At 52.9% G+C, this 21504-nt stretch overlaps 11 non-coding genes across 11 annotated transcripts; 8 read left to right on the plus strand and 3 right to left on the minus strand.

Moving 5' to 3' along the window:
- Positions 1-1237: 1237 nt before the first annotated feature.
- Positions 1238-1401, plus strand: LOC138229365 (U1 spliceosomal RNA). Its single transcript, XR_011185785.1, has one exon. It is a non-coding gene; the product is annotated as a U1 spliceosomal RNA (small nuclear RNA).
- A 1914-nt stretch (positions 1402-3315) lies between these two features.
- LOC138229382 (U1 spliceosomal RNA) lies at positions 3316-3479 on the plus strand. The gene has a single exon (XR_011185802.1). It is a non-coding gene; the product is annotated as a U1 spliceosomal RNA (small nuclear RNA).
- A 636-nt stretch (positions 3480-4115) lies between these two features.
- Positions 4116-4234, minus strand: LOC138229308 (5S ribosomal RNA). Its single transcript, XR_011185739.1, has one exon. It is a non-coding gene; the product is annotated as a 5S ribosomal RNA (ribosomal RNA).
- A 1807-nt stretch (positions 4235-6041) lies between these two features.
- Positions 6042-6205, plus strand: LOC138229366 (U1 spliceosomal RNA). The gene has a single exon (XR_011185786.1). It is a non-coding gene; the product is annotated as a U1 spliceosomal RNA (small nuclear RNA).
- Positions 6206-8119: 1914 nt separating this feature from the next.
- Positions 8120-8283, plus strand: LOC138229383 (U1 spliceosomal RNA). Its single transcript, XR_011185803.1, has one exon. It is a non-coding gene; the product is annotated as a U1 spliceosomal RNA (small nuclear RNA).
- Positions 8284-10197: 1914 nt separating this feature from the next.
- On the plus strand, positions 10198-10361 carry LOC138229395 (U1 spliceosomal RNA). Its single transcript, XR_011185815.1, has one exon. It is a non-coding gene; the product is annotated as a U1 spliceosomal RNA (small nuclear RNA).
- Positions 10362-10997: 636 nt separating this feature from the next.
- Positions 10998-11116, minus strand: LOC138229309 (5S ribosomal RNA). The gene has a single exon (XR_011185740.1). It is a non-coding gene; the product is annotated as a 5S ribosomal RNA (ribosomal RNA).
- A 1807-nt stretch (positions 11117-12923) lies between these two features.
- LOC138229378 (U1 spliceosomal RNA) lies at positions 12924-13087 on the plus strand. The gene has a single exon (XR_011185798.1). It is a non-coding gene; the product is annotated as a U1 spliceosomal RNA (small nuclear RNA).
- Positions 13088-15001: 1914 nt separating this feature from the next.
- On the plus strand, positions 15002-15165 carry LOC138229397 (U1 spliceosomal RNA). The gene has a single exon (XR_011185817.1). It is a non-coding gene; the product is annotated as a U1 spliceosomal RNA (small nuclear RNA).
- A 633-nt stretch (positions 15166-15798) lies between these two features.
- LOC138229323 (5S ribosomal RNA) lies at positions 15799-15917 on the minus strand. Its single transcript, XR_011185754.1, has one exon. It is a non-coding gene; the product is annotated as a 5S ribosomal RNA (ribosomal RNA).
- Positions 15918-17210: 1293 nt separating this feature from the next.
- On the plus strand, positions 17211-17352 carry LOC138229446 (U4 spliceosomal RNA). Its single transcript, XR_011185857.1, has one exon. It is a non-coding gene; the product is annotated as a U4 spliceosomal RNA (small nuclear RNA).
- The last annotated feature ends 4152 nt before the right edge of the window (positions 17353-21504 follow it).

Here is a 21504-nt window from a genome sequence, read left to right on the forward strand (position 1 = left end):
GTAAAGGGGAGCACTAACACCAGAGGGACACCCCCGGCGTCTCTTTTTGAGAGACGCCCTGGGGTTTCCTAATGGCCAAGGAGGGTCGGGACCTCGGTTTGACGCCTCCCCCGAAGGACGGCGCCTGTTTGTGCAGCAGAGTGTCGCCATCAGGAGGCTGGGGCGTAAGAGAGCCACACAGCCCGCAGGGTGAGCGCTCCCTACTGGTCCCAGTCACACCTCTTGCAGGAGCAGCAGCAACCGGAGCTTTTCCGGGGTGGAATCTCCCATCCGGGTGCCGGCCAGGCTCACACCTGCTGGGCTGCCCCGGGGGTGAGCCCAGTCGAGAGTCGCAGGGCCAGATCTAGTCACCGGGGAGAAACGATACAAGTGAAGGATTGCTCGGCTCTCGGCACTTGAAAAGACCGACAAATGTCTCGTTCCCGCCGGAGCTGAATGTACCCGCATGTGTGGTGTCGTCTTCTTCCCCCGCCCCGCTGTGTTTGCTGTATTGTCTCTGAAGCCGGCCCCCCCGAGACGAGACGGGCTGTTCCTGTGCCCCAATTAACACTTTACAGGTGCCATTCCCCGGCATTGTGGCCATTGTCGGTGCTCACACGCGATAAGATAAGGCGGAGGAGAGCGGGGCATGCCCAGGGGCAGACATTCAAGGAGGGGGCAGTGCGAGGTGAGGTGAGGTGCGACACGCAGGAGCCCCGACGCAGCTAATGCAGTGAACTTGTTGGACTGGCATCGAAAGGACGTGTGCGCACGGAGCGAGCCTTCCCTGCGGCGGAGCGCGGGAACTTTCTCCCCCCCTCCCGCTGCAGGAGTTGTGTGCACTGCAGCGGTGCCGAGAGAAAAGCACAGAAGGCAGCAGGCTCTGGAGAGCAGGTAAGAGACGGAGCCTTGTGGGCAGGCGAGCAGGCCCGTTTTTTGGAAATTGCTGAAAAGGTTTGTTCGGTGTGTGGCAGGCGCACGTCGCGAGCTTGCGTGGCGATCTGCCGGTCTGGAGTTATGCAAATGAGGCCGAATTGCATCCCGGGACATGCTGCGAATGCGCAACGGCGACTGCAGATGTGTAGGAAACGGCGCGCTCGTTTTCTCATTTTGCCCACACTTTTGAGTGTTAGTGTGGCGTGTGAGTGTGTGAAAGAGTGGGCCCAGCAGGAGGCGGTGGCGTGCGGGGCGAGGAGGTGGCCTAGGATGCGCGATTTGTGCTGTGGGTTCGGGCCGCTTGCAGGGGCCTCTTTAACTCATACTTACCTGGCAGGGGAGATACCTTGATCAAGAAGGAGGTTCACCCAGGGCGAGGCTCGGCCATTGCACTCCGGCTGTGCTGACCCCTGCGAATTCCCCAAATGTGGGAATCTCGACTGCATAATTTCTGGTAGTGGGGGACTGCGTTCGCGCTCTCCCCTGATGTGCTTGGTCCAAAATCAGATACGGGAGGGTTAGGACACAACGAGCTGCGTGGCTCCGGAAGGATCCCGGTTCGACAGGAGTGGACGCCGCTGCTGGTTCTCGCTGGCTTTTAGTTAGGGGTCCGGAGAAGCATCTCAAGCTAGTTCCACTACTCCTTCCGGACGTTCATTCCCTTTTCAAAGTCAGTCGTTTTGCTGTAGTCTGCGTTCTTTAGGCTGATTATCGAGGTTAGCCTTTATTTGGTCATGGGGGGCCTCGGTACTGTATGCTGAGTCTAAAGACAGTTTCACCCGTTTTCTGATTGCTCAGTTCTGTACCAGTGCAGATATGTCAAACAGTGAATGGCTGTACCTCTATTGTATCCGTGCTCAATGAATGAAATCGGTAACAAATGAATATATGTCTAGTTATACGAAAAACGAGTGGTTTATCGATTCATCTTCATTTGCAGATTTAGAGGCAGCTTCGATATTCGTTTTACAGACGGGTTTTTTTTTTTGAATATGGGTCACACACATGCCACAGCAACAAAACATCTCTAGAGATGAGGCTATAGATCACCTTTCCATCCTGCAGGTTTTCCTCCCAAAGCCTACGGCACCAACGGCGACCCCTGCTGGCCGGGAGAGCAAAAGCTTACAGCACCTGGTATTCCCAGGCAGTCTCCCATCCAAGTACTAACCAGGCCCGACGCTGCTTAGCTTCCGAGATCAGACAATCTCGAGAGACGCCCTGAGGTTTCCTAATGGCCAAAGAGGGTCGGGACCTCGGTTTGACGCCTCCCCCGAAGGACGGCGCCTGTTTGTGCAGCAGAGTGTCGCCATCAGGAGGCTGGGGCGTAAGAGAGCCACACAGCCCGCAGGGTGAGCGCTCCCTACTGGTCCCAGTCACACCTCTTGCAGGAGCAGCAGCAACCGGAGCTTTTCCGGGGTGGAATCTCCCATCCGGGTGCCGGCCAGGCTCACACCTGCTGGGCTGCCCCGGGGGTGAGCCCAGTCGAGAGTCGCAGGGCCAGATCTAGTCACCGGGGAGAAACGATACAAGTGAAGGATTGCTCGGCTCTCGGCACTTGAAAAGACCGACAAATGTCTCGTTCCCGCCGGAGCTGAATGTACCCGCATGTGTGGTGTCGTCTTCTTCCCCAGCCCCGCTGTGTTTGCTGTATTGTCTCTGAAGCCGGCCCCCCCGAGACGAGACGGGCTGTTCCTGTGCCCCAATTAACACTTTACAGGTGCCATTCCCCGGCATTGTGGCCATTGTCGGTGCTCACACGCGGTAAGATAAGGCGGAGGAGAGCAGGGCATGCCCAGGGGCAGACATTCAAGGAGGGGGCAGTGCGAGGTGAGGTGAGGTGCGACACGCCGGAGCCCCGACGCAGCTAATGCGGAGCACTTGTTGGACTGGCATCGAAAGGACGTGTGCGCACGGAGCGAGCCTTCCCTGCGGCGGAGCGCGGGAACTTTCTCCCCCCCTCCCGCTGCAGGAGTTGTGTGCACTGCAGCGGTGCCGAGAGAAAAGCACAGAAGGCAGCAGGCTCTGGAGAGCAGGTAAGAGACGGAGCCTTGTGGGCAGGCGAGCAGGCCCGTTTTTTGGAAATTGCTGAAAAGGTTTGTTCGGTGTGTGGCAGGCGCACGTCGCGAGCTTGCGTGGCGATCTGCCGGTCTGGAGATATGCAAATGAGGCCGAATTGCATCCCGGGACATGCTGCGAATGCGCAACGGCGACTGCAGATGTGTAGGAAACGGCGCGCTCGTTTTCTCGTTTTGCCCACACTTTTGAGTGTTAGTGTGGCGTGTGAGTGTGTGAAAGAGTGGGCCCAGCAGGAGGCGGTGGCGTGCGGGGCGAGGAGGTGGCCTAGGCTGCGCGATTTGTGCTGTGGGTGCGGGCCGCTTGCAGGGGCCTGTTTAACTCATACTTACCTGGCAGGGGAGATACCTTGATCAAGAAGGAGGTTCACCCAGGGCGAGGCTTGGCCATTGCACTCCGGCTGTGCTGACCCCTGCGAATTCCCCAAATGTGGGAATCTCGACTGCATAATTTCTGGTAGTGGGGGACTGCGTTCGCGCTCTCCCCTGATGTGCTTGGTCCAAAATCAGATACGGGAGGGTTAAGACACCACGAGCTGCGTGGCTGTGGAAGGATCCCGGTTCGACAGGAGTGGACGCCGCTGCTGGTTCTCGCTGGCTTTTAGTTAGGGGTCCGGAGAAGCATCTCAAGCTAGTTCCACTACTCCTTCCGGACGTTCATTCCCTTTTCAAAGTCAGTCGTTTTGCTGTAGTCTGCGTTCTTTAGGCTGATTATCGAGGTTAGCCTTTATTTGGTCATGGGGGGCCTCGGTACTGTATGCTGAGTCTAAAGACAGTTTCACCCGTTTTCTGATTGCTCGGTTCTGTACCAGTGCAGACATGTCAAACAGTGAATGGCTGTACCTCTACTGTATCCGTGCTCAATGAATGAAATCGGTAACAAATGAATATATGTCTAGTTATACGAAAAACGAGTGGTTTATCGACTCATCTTCATTTGCAGATTTAGAGGCAGCTTCGATATTCGTTTTACAGACGGGTTTTTTTTTTTGAATATGGGTCACACACATGCCACAGCAACAAAACATCTCTAGAGATGAGGCTATAGATCACCTTTCCATCCTCCAGGTTTTCCTCCCAAAGCCTACGGCACCAACGGCGACCCCTGCTGGCCGGGAGAGCAAAAGCTTACAGCACCTGGTATTCCCAGGCAGTCTCCCACCCAAGTACTAACCAGGCCTGACGCTGCTTAGCTTCCGAGATCAGACGAGATCGGGCGTGTTCAGGGTGGTGTGGCCGTAAGCGAAAGCCCCAGCGCCTGACTCGCTACTTGAAGCTGTGTGTGGCGGGGGTTCCGTGCCCCCCGAGCGGGACTGAAGGATCGTTCGTGTGCAACTCTTTGGAAAGGAGCTGCTTTCCAAATCGCATTGCGTGCCTGGATGTTGGCGAATGCGCTCCCTTGTGTTGACTCGTCCCTCACTGGAGGAGGACAAACAATCTGCACGGAGGAGCACCAGGCAAGTCTTCACCAGACAAAAACCTCCAGTGCACAGCACTCTGGAAACATTTCGGGGCTTTCGCGTGTTTATTTCAGCACGTAAAGCGCACCGGTCCAACACGTCGGCCGGGCGCGCGGCGCCTCCGCCCTCTTGTGGCCTTGCGGCATCAGAGCAAGAGGCTCCTTCTCGCTGCCCTTCCGCTGTGTTGCAGGGCCCCGAGAGGGAACCCGGAGCGCGCACTTTGTGGGGGGCGGGGGACCGCGTTCGCGCTCTGCCCCCGGTCTCTTGCGCGAGTACTAAATCTCACGGACAGGGGGGCCTCGTCATTGATTGTTACAGGTGAGACGGGGATTAGGAGGAGACCCCGACTGATGGGTAAAGGGGAGCACTAACACCAGAGGGACACCCCCGGCGTCTCTTTTTGAGAGACGCCCTGGGGTTTCCTAATGGCCAAGGAGGGTCGGGACCTCGGTTTGACGCCTCCCCCGAAGGACGGCACCTGTTTGTGCAGCAGAGTGTCGCCATCAGGAGGCTGGGGCGTAAGAGAGCCACACAGCCCGCAGGGTGAGCGCTCCCTACTGGTCCCAGTCACACCTCTTGCAGGAGCAGCAGCAACCGGAGCTTTTCCGGGGTGGAATCTCCCATCCGGGTGCCGGCCAGGCTCACACCTGCTGGGCTGCCCCGGGGGTGAGCCCAGTCGAGAGTCGCAGGGCCAGATCTAGTCACCGGGGAGAAACGATACAAGTGAAGGATTGCTCGGCTCTCGGCACTTGAAAAGACCGACAAATGTCTCGTTCCCGCCGGAGCTGAATGTACCCGCATGTGTGGTGTCGTCTTCTTCCCCCGCCCCGCTGTGTTTGCTGTATTGTCTCTGAAGCCGGCCCCCCCGAGACGAGACGGGCTGTTCCTGTGCCCCAATTAACACTTTACAGGTGCCATTCCCCGGCATTGTGGCCATTGTCGGTGCTCACACGCGATAAGATAAGGCGGAGGAGAGCGGGGCATGCCCAGGGGCAGACATTCAAGGAGGGGGCAGTGCGAGGTGAGGTGAGGTGCGACACGCAGGAGCCCCGACGCAGCTAATGCGGTGAACTTGTTGGACTGGCATCGAAAGGACGTGTGCGCACGGAGCGAGCCTTCCCTGCGGCGGAGCGCGGGAACTTTCTCCCCCCCTCCCGCTGCAGGAGTTGTGTGCACTGCAGCGGTGCCGAGAGAAAAGCACAGAAGGCAGCAGGCTCTGGAGAGCAGGTAAGAGACGGAGCCTTGTGGGCAGGCGAGCAGGCCCGTTTTTTGGAAATTGCTGAAAAGGTTTGTTCGGTGTGTGGCAGGCGCACGTCGCGAGCTTGCGTGGCGATCTGCCGGTCTGGAGTTATGCAAATGAGGCCGAATTGCATCCCGGGACATGCTGCGAATGCGCAACGGCGACTGCAGATGTGTAGGAAACGGCGCGCTCGTTTTCTCATTTTGCCCACACTTTTGAGTGTTAGTGTGGCGTGTGAGTGTGTGAAAGAGTGGGCCCAGCAGGAGGCGGTGGCGTGCGGGGCGAGGAGGTGGCCTAGGATGCGCGATTTGTGCTGTGGGTTCGGGCCGCTTGCAGGGGCCTCTTTAACTCATACTTACCTGGCAGGGGAGATACCTTGATCAAGAAGGAGGTTCACCCAGGGCGAGGCTCGGCCATTGCACTCCGGCTGTGCTGACCCCTGCGAATTCCCCAAATGTGGGAATCTCGACTGCATAATTTCTGGTAGTGGGGGACTGCGTTCGCGCTCTCCCCTGATGTGCTTGGTCCAAAATCAGATACGGGAGGGTTAGGACACAACGAGCTGCGTGGCTCCGGAAGGATCCCGGTTCGACAGGAGTGGACGCCGCTGCTGGTTCTCGCTGGCTTTTAGTTAGGGGTCCGGAGAAGCATCTCAAGCTAGTTCCACTACTCCTTCCGGACGTTCATTCCCTTTTCAAAGTCAGTCGTTTTGCTGTAGTCTGCGTTCTTTAGGCTGATTATCGAGGTTAGCCTTTATTTGGTCATGGGGGGCCTCGGTACTGTATGCTGAGTCTAAAGACAGTTTCACCCGTTTTCTGATTGCTCAGTTCTGTACCAGTGCAGATATGTCAAACAGTGAATGGCTGTACCTCTATTGTATCCGTGCTCAATGAATGAAATCGGTAACAAATGAATATATGTCTAGTTATACGAAAAACGAGTGGTTTATCGATTCATCTTCATTTGCAGATTTAGAGGCAGCTTCGATATTCGTTTTACAGACGGGTTTTTTTTTTTGAATATGGGTCACACACATGCCACAGCAACAAAACATCTCTAGAGATGAGGCTATAGATCACCTTTCCATCCTGCAGGTTTTCCTCCCAAAGCCTACGGCACCAACGGCGACCCCTGCTGGCCGGGAGAGCAAAAGCTTACAGCACCTGGTATTCCCAGGCAGTCTCCCATCCAAGTACTAACCAGGCCCGACGCTGCTTAGCTTCCGAGATCAGACAATCTCGAGAGACGCCCTGGGGTTTCCTAATGGCCAAAGAGGGTCGGGACCTCGGTTTGACGCCTCCCCCGAAGGACGGCGCCTGTTTGTGCAGCAGAGTGTCGCCATCAGGAGGCTGGGGCGTAAGAGAGCCACACAGCCCGCAGGGTGAGCGCTCCCTACTGGTCCCAGTCACATCTCTTGCAGGAGCAGCAGCAACCGGAGCTTTTCCGGGGTGGAATCTCCCATCCGGGTGCCGGCCAGGCTCACACCTGCTGGGCTGCCCCGGGGGTGAGCCCAGTCGAGAGTCGCAGGGCCAGATCTAGTCACCGGGGAGAAACGATACAAGTGAAGGATTGCTCGGCTCTCGGCACTTGAAAAGACCGACAAATGTCTCGTTCCCGCCGGAGCTGAATGTACCCGCATGTGTGGTGTCGTCTTCTTCCCCAGCCCCGCTGTGTTTGCTGTATTGTCTCTGAAGCCGGCCCCCCCGAGACGAGACGGGCTGTTCCTGTGCCCCAATTAACACTTTACAGGTGCCATTCCCCGGCATTGTGGCCATTGTCGGTGCTCACACGCGTTAAGATAAGGCGGAGGAGAGCAGGGCATGCCCAGGGGCAGACATTCAAGGAGGGGGCAGTGCGAGGTGAGGTGAGGTGCGACACGCCGGAGCCCCGACGCAGCTAATGCGGAGCACTTGTTGGACTGGCATCGAAAGGACGTGTGCGCACGGAGCGAGCCTTCCCTGCGGCGGAGCGCGGGAACTTTCTCCCCCCCTCCCGCTGCAGGAGTTGTGTGCACTGCAGCGGTGCCGAGAGAAAAGCACAGAAGGCAGCAGGCTCTGGAGAGCAGGTAAGAGACGGAGCCTTGTGGGCAGGCGAGCAGGCCCGTTTTTTGGAAATTGCTGAAAAGGTTTGTTCGGTGTGTGGCAGGCGCACGTCGCGAGCTTGCGTGGCGATCTGCCGGTCTGGAGATATGCAAATGAGGCCGAATTGCATCCCGGGACATGCTGCGAATGCGCAACGGCGACTGCAGATGTGTAGGAAACGGCGCGCTCGTTTTCTCGTTTTGCCCACACTTTTGAGTGTTAGTGTGGCGTGTGAGTGTGTGAAAGAGTGGGCCCAGCAGGAGGCGGTGGCGTGCGGGGCGAGGAGGTGGCCTAGGCTGCGCGATTTGTGCTGTGGGTGCGGGCCGCTTGCAGGGGCCTGTTTAACTCATACTTACCTGGCAGGGGAGATACCTTGATCAAGAAGGAGGTTCACCCAGGGCGAGGCTTGGCCATTGCACTCCGGCTGTGCTGACCCCTGCGAATTCCCCAAATGTGGGAATCTCGACTGCATAATTTCTGGTAGTGGGGGACTGCGTTCGCGCTCTCCCCTGATGTGCTTGGTCCAAAATCAGATACGGGAGGGTTAGGACACCACGAGCTGCGTGGCTGCGGAAGGATCCCGGTTCGACAGGAGTGGACGCCGCTGCTGGTTCTCGCTGGCTTTTAGTTAGGGGTCCGGAGAAGCATCTCAAGCTAGTTCCACTACTCCTTCCGGACGTTCATTCCCTTTTCAAAGTCAGTCGTTTTGCTGTAGTCTGCGTTCTTTAGGCTGATTATCGAGGTTAGCCTTTATTTGGTCATGGGGGGCCTCGGTACTGTATGCTGAGTCTAAAGACAGTTTCACCCGTTTTCTGATTGCTCGGTTCTGTACCAGTGCAGATATGTCAAACAGTGAATGGCTGTACCTCTATTGTATCCGTGCTCAATGAATGAAATCGGTAACAAATGAATATATGTCTAGTTATACGAAAAACGAGTGGTTTATCGATTCATCTTCATTTGCAGATTTAGAGGCAGCTTCGATATTCGTTTTACAGACGGGTTTTTTTTTTTGAATATGGGTCACACACATGCCACAGCAACAAAACATCTCTAGAGATGAGGCTATAGATCACCTTTCCATCCTGCAGGTTTTCCTCCCAAAGCCTACGGCACCAACGGCGACCCCTGCTGGCCGGGAGAGCAAAAGCTTACAGCACCTGGTATTCCCAGGCAGTCTCCCATCCAAGTACTAACCAGGCCCGACGCTGCTTAGCTTCCGAGATCAGACAATCTCGAGAGACGCCCTGGGGTTTCCTAATGGCCAAAGAGGGTCGGGACCTCGGTTTGACGCCTCCCCCGAAGGACGGCGCCTGTTTGTGCAGCAGAGTGTCGCCATCAGGAGGCTGGGGCGTAAGAGAGCCACACAGCCCGCAGGGTGAGCGCTCCCTACTGGTCCCAGTCACACCTCTTGCAGGAGCAGCAGCAACCGGAGCTTTTCCGGGGTGGAATCTCCCATCCGGGTGCCGGCCAGGCTCACACCTGCTGGGCTGCCCCGGGGGTGAGCCCAGTCGAGAGTCGCAGGGCCAGATCTAGTCACCGGGGAGAAACGATACAAGTGAAGGATTGCTCGGCTCTCGGCACTTGAAAAGACCGACAAATGTCTCGTTCCCGCCGGAGCTGAATGTACCCGCATGTGTGGTGTCGTCTTCTTCCCCAGCCCCGCTGTGTTTGCTGTATTGTCTCTGAAGCCGGCCCCCCCGAGACGAGACGGGCTGTTCCTGTGCCCCAATTAACACTTTACAGGTGCCATTCCCCATCATTGTGGCCATTGTCGGTGCTCACACGCGTTAAGATAAGGCGGAGGAGAGCAGGGCATGCCCAGGGGCAGACATTCAAGGAGGGGGCAGTGCGAGGTGAGGTGAGGTGCGACACGCCGGAGCCCCGACGCAGCTAATGCGGAGCACTTGTTGGACTGGCATCGAAAGGACGTGTGCGCACGGAGCGAGCCTTCCCTGCGGCGGAGCGCGGGAACTTTCTCCCCCCCTCCCGCTGCAGGAGTTGTGTGCACTGCAGCGGTGCCGAGAGAAAAGCACAGAAGGCAGCAGGCTCTGGAGAGCAGGTAAGAGACGGAGCCTTGTGGGCAGGTGAGCAGGCCCGTTTTTTGGAAATTGCTGAAAAGGTTTGTTCGGTGTGTGGCAGGCGCACGTCGCGAGCTTGCGTGGCGATCTGCCGGTCTGGAGATATGCAAATGAGGCCGAATTGCATCCCGGGACATGCTGCGAATGCGCAACGGCGACTGCAGATGTGTAGGAAACGGCGCGCTCGTTTTCTCGTTTTGCCCACACTTTTGAGTGTTAGTGTGGCGTGTGAGTGTGTGAAAGAGTGGGCCCAGCAGGAGGCGGTGGCGTGCGGGGCGAGGAGGTGGCCTAGGCTGCGCGATTTGTGCTGTGGGTGCGGGCCGCTTGCAGGGGCCTGTTTAACTCATACTTACCTGGCAGGGGAGATACCTTGATCAAGAAGGAGGTTCACCCAGGGCGAGGCTTGGCCATTGCACTCCGGCTGTGCTGACCCCTGCGAATTCCCCAAATGTGGGAATCTCGACTGCATAATTTCTGGTAGTGGGAGACTGCGTTCGCGCTCTCCCCTGATGTGCTTGGTCCAAAATCAGATACGGGAGGGTTAGGACACCACGAGCTGCGTGGCTGCGGAAGGATCCCGGTTCGACAGGAGTGGACGCCGCTGCTGGTTCTCGCTGGCTTTTAGTTAGGGGTCCGGAGAAGCATCTCAAGCTAGTTCCACTACTCCTTCCGGACGTTCATTCCCTTTTCAAAGTCAGTCGTTTTGCTGTAGTCTGCGTTCTTTAGGCTGATTATCGAGGTTAGCCTTTATTTGGTCATGGGGGGCCTCGGTACTGTATGCTGAGTCTAAAGACAGTTTCACCCGTTTTCTGATTGCTCGGTTCTGTACCAGTGCAGACATGTCAAACAGTGAATGGCTGTACCTCTACTGTATCCGTGCTCAATGAATGAAATCGGTAACAAATGAATATATGTCTAGTTATACGAAAAACAAGTGGTTTATCGACTCATCTTCATTTGCAGATTTAGAGGCAGCTTCGATATTCGTTTTACAGACGGGTTTTTTTTTTTGAATATGGGTCACACACATGCCACAGCAACAAAACATCTCTAGAGATGAGGCTATAGATCACCTTTCCATCCTGCAGGTTTTCCTCCCAAAGCCTACGGCACCAACGGCGACCCCTGCTGGCCGGGAGAGCAAAAGCTTACAGCACCTGGTATTCCCAGGCAGTCTCCCACCCAAGTACTAACCAGGCCTGACGCTGCTTAGCTTCCGAGATCAGACGAGATCGGGCGTGTTCAGGGTGGTGTGGCCGTAAGCGAAAGCCCCAGCGCCTGACTCGCTACTTGAAGCTGTGTGTGGCGGGGGTTCCGTGCCCCCCGAGCGGGACTGAAGGATCGTTCGTGTGCAACTCTTTGGAAAGGAGCTGCTTTCCAAATCGCATTGCGTGCCTGGATGTTGGCGAATGCGCTCCCTTGTGTTGACTCGTCCCTCACTGGAGGAGGACAAACAATCTGCACGGAGGAGCACCAGGCAAGTCTTCACCAGACAAAAACCTCCAGTGCACAGCACTCTGGAAACATTTCGGGGCTTTCGCGTGTTTATTTCAGCACGTAAAGCGCACCGGTCCAACACGTCGGCCGGGCGCGCGGCGCCTCCGCCCTCTTGTGGCCTTGCGGCATCAGAGCAAGAGGCTCCTTCTCGCTGCCCTTCCGCTGTGTTGCAGGGCCCCGAGAGGGAACCCGGAGCGCGCACTTTGTGGGGGGCGGGGGACCGCGTTCGCGCTCTGCCCCCGGTCTCTTGCGCGAGTACTAAATCTCACGGACAGGGGGGCCTCGTCATTGATTGTTACAGGTGAGACGGGGATTAGGAGGAGACCCCGACTGATGGGTAAAGGGGAGCACTAACACCAGAGGGACACCCCCGGCGTCTCTTTTTGAGAGACGCCCTGGGGTTTCCTAATGGCCAAGGAGGGTCGGGACCTCGGTTTGACGCCTCCCCCGAAGGACGGCACCTGTTTGTGCAGCAGAGTGTCGCCATCAGGAGGCTGGGGCGTAAGAGAGCCACACAGCCCGCAGGGTGAGCGCTCCCTACTGGTCCCAGTCACACCTCTTGCAGGAGCAGCAGCAACCGGAGCTTTTCCGGGGTGGAATCTCCCATCCGGGTGCCGGCCAGGCTCACACCTGCTGGGCTGCCCCGGGGGTGAGCCCAGTCGAGAGTCGCAGGGCCAGATCTAGTCACCGGGGAGAAACGATACAAGTGAAGGATTGCTCGGCTCTCGGCACTTGAAAAGACCGACAAATGTCTCGTTCCCGCCGGAGCTGAATGTACCCGCATGTGTGGTGTCGTCTTCTTCCCCCGCCCCGCTGTGTTTGCTGTATTGTCTCTGAAGCCGGCCCCCCCGAGACGAGACGGGCTGTTCCTGTGCCCCAATTAACACTTTACAGGTGCCATTCCCCGGCATTGTGGCCATTGTCGGTGCTCACACGCGATAAGATAAGGCGGAGGAGAGCGGGGCATGCCCAGGGGCAGACATTCAAGGAGGGGGCAGTGCGAGGTGAGGTGAGGTGCGACACGCAGGAGCCCCGACGCAGCTAATGCGGTGAACTTGTTGGACTGGCATCGAAAGGACGTGTGCGCACGGAGCGAGCCTTCCCTGCGGCGGAGCGCGGGAACTTTCTCCCCCCCTCCCGCTGCAGGAGTTGTGTGCACTGCAGCGGTGCCGAGAGAAAAGCACAGAAGGCAGCAGGCTCTGGAGAGCAGGTAAGAGACGGAGCCTTGTGGGCAGGCGAGCAGGCCCGTTTTTTGGAAATTGCTGAAAAGGTTTGTTCGGTGTGTGGCAGGCGCACGTCGCGAGCTTGCGTGGCGATCTGCCGGTCTGGAGTTATGCAAATGAGGCCGAATTGCATCCCGGGACATGCTGCGAATGCGCAACGGCGACTGCAGATGTGTAGGAAACGGCGCGCTCGTTTTCTCATTTTGCCCACACTTTTGAGTGTTAGTGTGGCGTGTGAGTGTGTGAAAGAGTGGGCCCAGCAGGAGGCGGTGGCGTGCGGGGCGAGGAGGTGGCCTAGGATGCGCGATTTGTGCTGTGGGTTCGGGCCGCTTGCAGGGGCCTCTTTAACTCATACTTACCTGGCAGGGGAGATACCTTGATCAAGAAGGAGGTTCACCCAGGGCGAGGCTCGGCCATTGCACTCTGGCTGTGCTGACCCCTGCGAATTCCCCAAATGTGGGAATCTCGACTGCATAATTTCTGGTAGTGGGGGACTGCGTTCGCGCTCTCCCCTGATGTGCTTGGTCCAAAATCAGATACGGGAGGGTTAGGACACAACGAGCTGCGTGGCTCCGGAAGGATCCCGGTTCGACAGGAGTGGACGCCGCTGCTGGTTCTCGCTGGCTTTTAGTTAGGGGTCCGGAGAAGCATCTCAAGCTAGTTCCACTACTCCTTCCGGACGTTCATTCCCTTTTCAAAGTCAGTCGTTTTGCTGTAGTCTGCGTTCTTTAGGCTGATTATCGAGGTTAGCCTTTATTTGGTCATGGGGGGCCTCGGTACTGTATGCTGAGTCTAAAGACAGTTTCACCCGTTTTCTGATTGCTCAGTTCTGTACCAGTGCAGACATGTCAAACAGTGAATGGCTGTACCTCTATTGTATCCGTGCTCAATGAATGAAATCGGTAACAAATGAATATATGTCTAGTTATACGAAAAACGAGTGGTTTATCGACTCATCTTCATTTGCAGATTTAGAGGCAGCTTCGATATTCGTTTTACAGACGGGTTTTTTTTTTTGAATATGGGTCAAACACATGCCACAGCAACAAAACATCTCTAGAGATGAGGCTATAGATCACCTTTCCATCCTGCAGGTTTTCCTCCCAAAGCCTACGGCACCAACGGCGACCCCTGCTGGCCGGGAGAGCAAAAGCTTACAGCACCTGGTATTCCCAGGCAGTCTCCCATCCAAGTACTAACCAGGCCCGACGCTGCTTAGCTTCCGAGATCAGACAATCTCGAGAGACGCCCTGGGGTTTCCTAATGGCCAAAGAGGGTCGGGACCTCGGTTTGACGCCTCCCCCGAAGGACGGCGCCTGTTTGTGCAGCAGAGTGTCGCCATCAGGAGGCTGGGGCGTAAGAGAGCCACACAGCCCGCAGGGTGAGCGCTCCCTACTGGTCCCAGTCACACCTCTTGCAGGAGCAGCAGCAACCGGAGCTTTTCCGGGGTGGAATCTCCCATCCGGGTGCCGGCCAGGCTCACACCTGCTGGGCTGCCCCGGGGGTGAGCCCAGTCGAGAGTCGCAGGGCCAGATCTAGTCACCGGGGAGAAACGATACAAGTGAAGGATTGCTCGGCTCTCGGCACTTGAAAAGACCGACAAATGTCTCGTTCCCGCCGGAGCTGAATGTACCCGCATGTGTGGTGTCGTCTTCTTCCCCAGCCCCGCTGTGTTTGCTGTATTGTCTCTGAAGCCGGCCCCCCCGAGACGAGACGGGCTGTTCCTGTGCCCCAATTAACACTTTACAGGTGCCATTCCCCGGCATTGTGGCCATTGTCGGTGCTCACACGCGATAAGATAAGGCGGAGGAGAGCAGGGCATGCCCAGGGGCAGACATTCAAGGAGGGGGCAGTGCGAGGTGAGGTGAGGTGCGACACGCCGGAGCCCCGACGCAGCTAATGCGGAGCACTTGTTGGACTGGCATCGAAAGGACGTGTGCGCACGGAGCGAGCCTTCCCTGCGGCGGAGCGCGGGAACTTTCTCCCCCCCTCCCGCTGCAGGAGTTGTGTGCACTGCAGCGGTGCCGAGAGAAAAGCACAGAAGGCAGCAGGCTCTGGAGAGCAGGTAAGAGACGGAGCCTTGTGGGCAGGCGAGCAGGCCCGTTTTTTGGAAATTGCTGAAAAGGTTTGTTCGGTGTGTGGCAGGTGCACGTCGCGAGCTTGCGTGGCGATCTGCCGGTCTGGAGTTATGCAAATGAGGCCGAATTGCATCCCGGGACATGCTGCGAATGCGCAACGGCGACTGCAGATGTGTAGGAAACAGCGCGCTCGTTTTCTCGTTTTGCCCACACTTTTGAGTGTTAGTGTGGCGTGTGAGTGTGTGAAAGAGTGGGCCCAGCAGGAGGCGGTGGCGTGCGGGGCGAGGAGGTGGCCTAGGCTGCGCGATTTGTGCTGTGGGTGCGGGCCGCTTGCAGGGGCCTGTTTAACTCATACTTACCTAGCAGGGGAGATACCTTGATCAAGAAGGAGGTTCACCCAGGGCGAGGCTCGGCCATTGCACTCCGGCTGTGCTGACCCCTGCGAATTCCCCAAATGTGGGAATCTCAACTGCATAATTTCTGGTAGTGGGGGACTGCGTTCGCGCTCTCCCCTGATGTGCTTGGTCCAAAATCAGATACGGGAGGGTTAGGACACCACGAGCTGCGTGGCTGCGGAAGGATCCCGGTTCTACAGGAGTGGACGCCGCTGCTGGTTCTCGCTGGCTTTTAGTTAGGGGTCCGGAGAAGCATCTCAAGCTAGTTCCACTACTCCTTCCGGACGTTCATTCCCTTTTCAAAGTCAGTCGTTTTGCTGTAGTCTGCGTTCTTTAGGCTGATATCGAGGTTAGCCTTTATTTGGTCATGGGGGGCCTCGGTACTGTATGCTGAGTCTAAAGACAGTTTCACCCGTTTTCTGATTGCTCGGTTCTGTACCAGTGCAGACATGTCAAACAGTGAATGGCTGTACCTCTATTGTATCCGTGCTCAATGAATGAAATCGGTAACAAATGAATATATGTCTAGTTATACGAAAAACGAGTGGTTTATCGACTCATCTTCATTTGCAGATTTAGAGGCAGCTTCGATATTCGTTTTACAGACGGGTTTTTTTTTTTGAATATGGGTCACACATGCCACAGCAACAAAACATCTCTAGAGATGAGGCTATAGATCACCTTTCCATCCTGCAGGTTTTCCTCCCAAAGCCTACGGCACCAACGGCGACCCCTGCTGGCCGGGAGAGCAAAAGCTTACAGCACCTGGTATTCCCAGGCAGACTCCCATCCAAGTACTAACCAGGCCCGACGCTGCTTAGCTTCCGAGATCAAACGAGATCGGGCGTGTTCAGGGTGATGTGGCCGTAAGCGAAAGCCCTGGCGCCTGACTCGCTACTTGAAGCTGTGTGTGGCGGGGGTTCCGTGCTCCCCGAGCGGGACTGAAGGATCGTTCGTGTGCCACTCTTTGGAAAGGAGCTGCTTTCCAAATCGCATTGCGTGCCTGGATGTTGGCGAATGCGCTCCCTTGTGTTGGCTCGTCCCGCACTGGAGGAGGACAAACAATCTGCACGGAGGAGCACCAGGCAAGTCTTCAGTGCACAGCACTCTGGAAACATTTCGGGGCTGTCGCGTGTTTATTTCAGCACGTAAAGCGCACCGGTCCAACACGTCGGCCGGGCGCGCGGCGCCTCCGCCCTGTTGCTGCCCCTGCAGCTGCTTCACTTTTCCCTTTAGTTGCCATCGATTTTTTTGTAGTGCTATACATATACGATTGAGGTATCTTAGAGTTCTCCTTCGAAGACCCAGCACTCTCTTTTCTTTTCCTAGTGTTACTCATATCGGACTTTTTAAACCTAAAAAAAAATCGTTTTTTTTTCTTTCAATTATAACTGAAGTTTAAACAACTAGTGTTAAGTCCTTATTTTTCTGTAGTCAAAAAAAGCAAAAATTAATATTCAGGTCATGGAAAAACTCAAAAAAACTCCCCAACCACTAAACTTTACCTCCCACCTGAGCGCCATCTTGAACGCCCCTACCACCAGAGAATGCTCACGATTTCGGAAGCTGTCTCCGGGACGTGCTGATTCCACACATCCTGAATAAATCATGATATTGTTAGTTGCTGTAGCTAGACGTTCAAATGAGTTTCATGGCCAGATGGACTGTTTCCTCCAGCGGTATAATATTGCAGTGAGACAGCACGATGCCTGCAAGACTATGTCACGCTAAACGCCACAGATTGCGTTTGTCCGTTCGTGTCAGTCGTCCCGCAGCCACGGGAAGTGGGACACAAACATGCTGCAATGCTTTCAAGACGTTAGGATTTGTTTGTGCAACATCCAAGAAGAGTACTTGTGGCTTGAATGTGAACTGTACGTGCCCGCCCCCTTTCCTCTGTAGTGCATGAGTTCCTCCCGGCATGCCCTTCGTCATTGTTCTGTCATCTTGTATTTAAAGGGTTGTATTTCTGCTGCTGAAAATAAGCAACGGTTTTCTCACAACGCCCTTTGTTCCCAACGGAGCCCTTGTCTGTCATGAAATTCTTCAAAACCTCAAGCTAGAAGAAGAAGAAGACGACAAATATGAAGCGTTACAGCAACGACATGCCATGAGACGATCGATAACGATTTCCATAGGATCCCCGCGGTTGCCTGGCAACCGTCAGCTTTGCGCAGTGGCAGTATCGTAGCCTGTGAGGTTTAGCCGAGGCGCGATTATTGCTAGTTGAAAACTTTTCCCAATACCCCGCTTCCGCCGGTTTGCAATACAATCGGCGAAAGCAATTTTTGACAGTCTCGTCAGAGACTGAGCAAGGTGTTTAAAGACAGATTTGGTCACGGTGATATCATGGTAGAAAGAAACGAGCTTGTTACGTGTCAACAGAAACGCTCTTTAGCTCTTTCAGCTTTATGCAGAGAACAGCGTCTGTCGAGATTACTTTTGTGTCAGCGCGAAACGCCGTGTGCTGTCAGTATGATTTCATATTGCTCATAGCGGCGCCTGGCTTTTGTCTGTCAAACGTTAGGTTGCGCTTCTTCATGCTGCATCGTCGGCATGAGTGGAGCATTTTAAACGTCTGTACTTACTGCGCCCCATAAGAAATCGTTTGTCCCCATTCAAAAGAGATTGTGCGATGTCCTGCAGCGTTCGCAAAGCAAACCTTTGACAGTTTGAAAAGAGGAATTTATTCTGCTTCCTGTGCGTGCAGTAGTTACAAAGTTGAACGTCTTTACACGATCTGCTGCAGTTTTCAGTGGGTGGGCTTTGTCAAATGGCTTGGAAAAACGCACTGTGTTTCGGCTCGGGAAACATCATGAGCAGTGTCCTGCATGTTTTCTGTGTATAGCTGTCTTTTAACGCATACAGAATTCATTCGAAATCATTGATTTCTCCAATTAACAAGGGTCCCTTTTTGAACCTGCCAGAAGCATTCTTTCAATGTAACAGATTTACTCCGGGGAAGGGCAGCATGACATTGAGAGTAGCTCAAGCTTTCAGCATCTTTATCTGACTGCATGTATGCAGACACTGCTCAGAATCCCCTGTAAGATTCTCCTTCAATTCCGTTTTGCAGTGCTTTAGCTCTTTCAAAAGGCTTCGCTTTGCTAGTCACAATCCAAGGCTCATGACAGCATTTGAAAACATTCGCAACTGCGTTGGCCGGGAATCGAACCTGGGTTAACTGCTTTGAAGGCAGCTATGCGCAACACTGGCTCGCTCCAGAATAAATCTCGCGTCGAGGGCATATTTTTTTCCATTTTACCGTGAGTCGGGCTCAGCTGCACAGAGGAGAGAGCAGAGCAATGAGGTCACGGGGACAGGGGAGTCACACGCTGGCGGTTTGAATACGCGGAAGATCACTGAGGGATCCACAGTATATGGACCCTCCGTGCGCCATCAGTCCACACTCCGGACTCTGAATCCTGCCATCCGAGTTAAGATCTCGGCGGAACCTGAGGCGCAGTTCCTTTTAAAACGTAATCTGGTGAGCATTTCTAGAATCGTACTTGTATAGATGCAGCCTTTAATGTGTTGCTAGGTTAAAATTGATGACTTCTTGTATTTCAGTAGGCAACTGCCCTCTTGATTTCGGATTTAATTTCTTTATTACAGGGGCGCTTTTATGAAGACAGAGTCATGTTCAGGTACTTTGCTTGATGGAGGAAGCTCATTTCGGACTCTGTGATCTGCTCACCTGGAAAGGTCTGCTATACTACTACAAGAGAGAAGTAGAGTCTGGAAGAAGGGACAATTTTATGATGCTTTGGAAGATAATGTTTTTTTTTTCTTATACTGAAAATGAAAGGTAGTTGTTTCTATATGGACTCAGTCTTTGGAATTTGTATATTTATATATTTCAGTGAACCCTCAGCCATTCCTTCTGTATTGTAATTCAATTTCTCTTTTAAAATTCCTTCCCCACTTCTAGGACCTGCAGTTGCTGAACTCCACAATGGCTTCTATTGGAAAGTCTGTGACTGAGACCAAGTAAGTGTTCACTTTTTTATGAAACCATTATTTATTTAGGAGCAATGAGCAATTCTTATATAAATGCAATAAAATCATTATGCTCAAACTATGAGAGAGAAAATTAAGGATAATTTAAGAAATCAGTCTTAGCTTGTTTCTATACACAGATGGTATTATTTATTTTCAAAGGAAACCCGCGCGGATTCCCCTGGTGTGCAAGATGTACCTGAATACTCTTGATCAGCTTCCTGCTCACTTGAAGAGGGCGTGTATGAAGCACGCCACGGCAGAAAAGATCAGGATGGCCTCTCAACAGGCGAGGGAGGACATGATGAATCACCTGAAGAACGGGGTCATCGTGGATTACCACAGAATAGAGATCGTGTCTGGTGAGGCAAACAGGATAGTGGTTGTAAGACTGCTAGAGTCCTTGGGCCTTTTTGTACATGGGAAGCCTGAAGACACATTGGCAAGGTGAGATATTTTTAATCTGTAAGGCTTCTGTAGTTTCTTTTTGAAATCATTGTTACAACATATTATGTAAAAGCATGTTGAAAAGAATCTACCTGCATTCCAGCGGCCCTGAGCAAGAGGCCGCTGTCCAGGAGGAAGAGATGCCAGAGGCTGCTCTAGAAACTGAAACAGAAGCGGATAAGGAAGGGGAAGATGTGAGCTCTGAAGAACTCTATCAGCAGTAAGACTTTTTTATTTTTCAGATGTATCTATTTTTTACTAAAATTCTAATTTGTCTTATAGGTATAAAATGTTTAAACCGGTGTTTTATATCCTTACAGGCCCTCAGTAGTTAAAAAGTATCAGCAGGCCGGAAGAGAGTGGCCCAAGCTGGACTCTATAGAAAGCACTCCCTGGATGCTCCTCTCCTGATTGGATTCAAACAGTACCTTACCAAGGATCTGGGAGTGGCAAATTATTCTCAGGAGGTATTTATTTTTTAAAGGCATTTAAAATTAAGCAATGGTATCTTCATTGTAAATGTTTTTATTTCTTAGCTTAAAATTCACCCATGTGAAATGATGTCAGCCATAAACATCATGACTCTATATTTCCTACCTGAATCTATTCTACTTAAATTATTACATTATACACAATTTGAGTTCATTTTAAAAAGTAAAAGGTAATGAAAGGAATGCATTTTCATAAGAAAGATAATACCGATATGCATGTGATAATCTTCCTTATATCATGTAGTGCGTCATTTGGACACTTTGTGGGCTTCAAATACAAAGAAAATCATGTTCTATGGTACAAGATAAATACAAAACTTAAGCTTCTTTATAAAGCATAAGCAATCATTTATTACATCGCTTCTTGAATTAAATCTTTTGACAAGAGGTAAGACTTCTGTTACATTTAAACCCATGTTTAGCTGTGTTTTTTAGATTTAACTGAACCAATTTCTGTGTGTGATAATGTCCTTGAATTCTGACAACATCACACTAAATTACATGATATAAAACAGCTAATGTTTCTAGAGATAAAGTTTCTGAGATGCTTCTAATTACTTTTTATTACCAGGGACAGTTTAATTCACCTTGTACAGTACTGTAAGACCAAGATACTTTTTTTAAAAGTTATTTAACATTTTATAGAACTTTGTCTACTATGGCAACATGATGTGCTTGGTGAAACTTGGAAAAATACTGCTTGGCCACTTATCTTAAGATAAAGATAGGATAAAGGTTTATCTTTTGCACCTACCTGACCCCCAGGGAAGGCCAATGCTTTCTAAGTTGATGGTTCCCTACAGTAGACTGTACTTTAATTTCAAAGGTAATGTATATTGACCCAAATCAGTTTTGGAATCCAATCTACTGACGAGATGGAGCACATCCTTTTTTCAGGATTTTAGCATCATACGTTTGGTATATTTAGTCCCTAATGCTGAAAGAAATGATCATAGAACATTTGGACACTTTGTGGGCTTGAAATACAAAGCAAATCATGTTCTATGGTACAAGATAAATACAAAACTTAAGCTTTTATTTTAATTAGATTTGTTTATAAAGCATAAGCAATCATTTATTACATTAATATATGTGAAAATAACATTTTAGCATCATACGTTTAGTATATTTAGTCCCTAATGCTGAAAGAAATGATCATAGAACATGACATCTAACCTTACCTGCGGTGTTTTTAATCCCTATTGCTCAATGCACGGTGAAAGCATTCCATACATGTGTCTGACAATGAGGAATGGGCCCCTGAGACAGTCATTTGCCTGTTTCACAAATGATCGTATTTTACTAGAGATTCTGTTTGGGATTCAGATGTGCATTCGGACAGCAATCCTTTTCGAGAAATGATACGTTCTGGATGAGGTCAAAGGTGCTGGAACACTGTATCTAGGATGTGTTTGCAGAGACTGTGTGTCTCCTGCTTCAACGCAGTGATAAACAGATGTGCTCCTTTAATTTATTGGTACATGCCCAGGGCAGTAAGCAGTCTGAGGATTTATTTCCAGAT

This window comes from Lepisosteus oculatus, unplaced genomic scaffold, assembly GCF_040954835.1.
Source record: "Lepisosteus oculatus isolate fLepOcu1 unplaced genomic scaffold, fLepOcu1.hap2 HAP2_SCAFFOLD_45, whole genome shotgun sequence".
Lineage (NCBI taxonomy): Eukaryota > Metazoa > Chordata > Actinopteri > Semionotiformes > Lepisosteidae > Lepisosteus > Lepisosteus oculatus.